Genomic DNA, 2,132 nt, shown 5'->3' with positions numbered 1-2,132 from the left:
TGCCAGGCCGCGTGTCCGCTGCTGTCCTGTGCCAGCTGCCCCCGTGCGCCGCCCTCCGGGGGTCCTGTCGCGGTCCCCCGAGTCGCTGACTCTCTCGGACGCTGTCTAAGACCAGCGCTGCGTCCCTTCCTGCTTTTGGAAAAGTCGCATACGTGCTTCATGAAAGAAACTGTCGCAGAGTAAGAAGTCGCTCGAGAGTGGACTCTGAACTGGCTCAGACCCAAGGCTGGGCGAGGTTCAGGTGCCAAGGGATGGAGAGGTGACCGAGAAGGAGGGAAGTCGCCCTGTCCAGCACACGGGTCAGGGGGCTCGGGGGCCATGAGGAAGGTCCGCGGGTTCGTGGTCACATGAGCGAGACCCTGGCACACAGCATCAGTGGGAGGTAAGGGGCGTGTCCCTCCCCAGTTGTCACAATTCTCCCGTGGGACAAAGCTTCCTTCCTCCTTGCCCGGGGCCTGCTCTTCTGCCAGAGCCCCTGATCGTAGTTCCCTGACCCCCCTACTGTTCCTACAGGATCGCCCCTGCTGGCGCCTGGTCTGGATGGCAGTTCGCATACCGATGAGGGTGGACCACGACGACGGGAGTAGGTTTCCTTTGTTCTCTATGGTTTGACCAATTGAAATTCTAATCGAAATAACAAAGCTCCGTTTGACAGCGTTATATTCATTGGGCCATCGATTTGGCTGGTCACAAGGTCAATCGGATCATGCCGAGCGTACACGTGTGCGGCGTGCTAATCACCTCAAGCCTTCCTACCTGCTGGCTTGTTAGGAAAATCAGCTAAGGGAACGTGCACAAGAATTTCGTAAAATACAAAATTCTTCAGTGCAGCAAAAATTTTCCTAGGTTCGGAAGTTCGGGGACAAGTCCAGTTTCTGTTTTAATCAGATGCATTCGGTGTGAAAGTTCCTCATGGGGAGAAAGGCATGTTGGCCCTCGGTGTGCACGTGATTTCCGACTTTGTCCCCACTGGGTACCAGTCGCTGGCTGCCCCGGCTCACGCAGCCGACGAGGCGCAGAGGAGGCTCCCGACTCCTCGTGCCACTGAGTCGTTGGATCTTCTCTTCCCACCTTAAAATCTTACCTGACGACAGCACAAAACACCATTTTCCTTGCTTCTTCTGGACTCGGGTCCATTATCCACTTACAAAATGGACATTGTGGCCGAGATGGCCATATTTAAGACTGCAAATTTTCACGATTTATTCAAACGCTGGTTACTTATTTAATCTTGCAATTAACATGGACTCTTCCGTTCGTAATTCATAGCATTTCACTTACTCTCTGAGTATTTTATAGAACTCGATAGAGCTTTATAAAATTCTGTTTTCTGCATGTGCAATATTCTTAAGGAAGAATTATATTCCTGGGAAAAGATCAATTGTCTCGATTTATTTGATGTTACCAAGACACCAACCTCGCACTCAGAATCTTATAAATCTTATTATTTTTCATATGCAGAGGAAATTTTTGTTTGTTTTTTACAGATGTGTTGTTTAAAACAAAAAATAGTACAATTCATTTTGGACTGTACCTCAAGCGGCCATTTTCCGAGTTTCGATGGACTACAGCTTCCAAAGGGCCATGCTTTTGCCCCAATTCCACACATTTATCCTTAAGAGAAAAATGAGTACTTTGATTCTAAAAGTAAATAGATCAGCAGTTTCACTGAAAAAAAAAAATGAAACTGTCAAGTGGGCGAAGATTTTCAGTTTGCTGTCCCGTGGGGGTGGCCCCGTGTGTCTCTGTTTACCGCGGCCCCCGGACAGCTGAAGGAGAGGGTCTCGCTGCCCGGCAGGGACCCCCGCAGACCGGGCTCTGAGGCCGAGGCCCGAGCGTGCGCGGCTGCTGCGGTCCAAAGGGAAACATTAAATGATTTCAATGAATCTAATCGGATTGAAAAACGATCACGCGTAAGCCCATGGCAGGGATTTCATACTACGGCGAATTTCACGATGCTTATGAAAAATGTACATTGGGGTGACTAGAAATATGTAAATAGATAGGAATCTTTGTTTACCTATAAAAGGTATCAACGAATATAAAAGAATAAAATAACAAAAGAATTTCCTTATGAAAAATTATTCATATGTACAATATATCAATGAACTTTCATAATATGATATAAATGA

The sequence above is a fragment of the Pteropus vampyrus genome, unplaced genomic scaffold, assembly GCF_000151845.1.
Source record: "Pteropus vampyrus isolate Shadow unplaced genomic scaffold, Pvam_2.0 Scaffold650, whole genome shotgun sequence".
Taxonomy (NCBI): domain Eukaryota; kingdom Metazoa; phylum Chordata; class Mammalia; order Chiroptera; family Pteropodidae; genus Pteropus; species Pteropus vampyrus.
The sequence above is the reverse complement of the archived record's forward strand: the minus strand, read 5'-3'. Positions refer to the sequence as shown.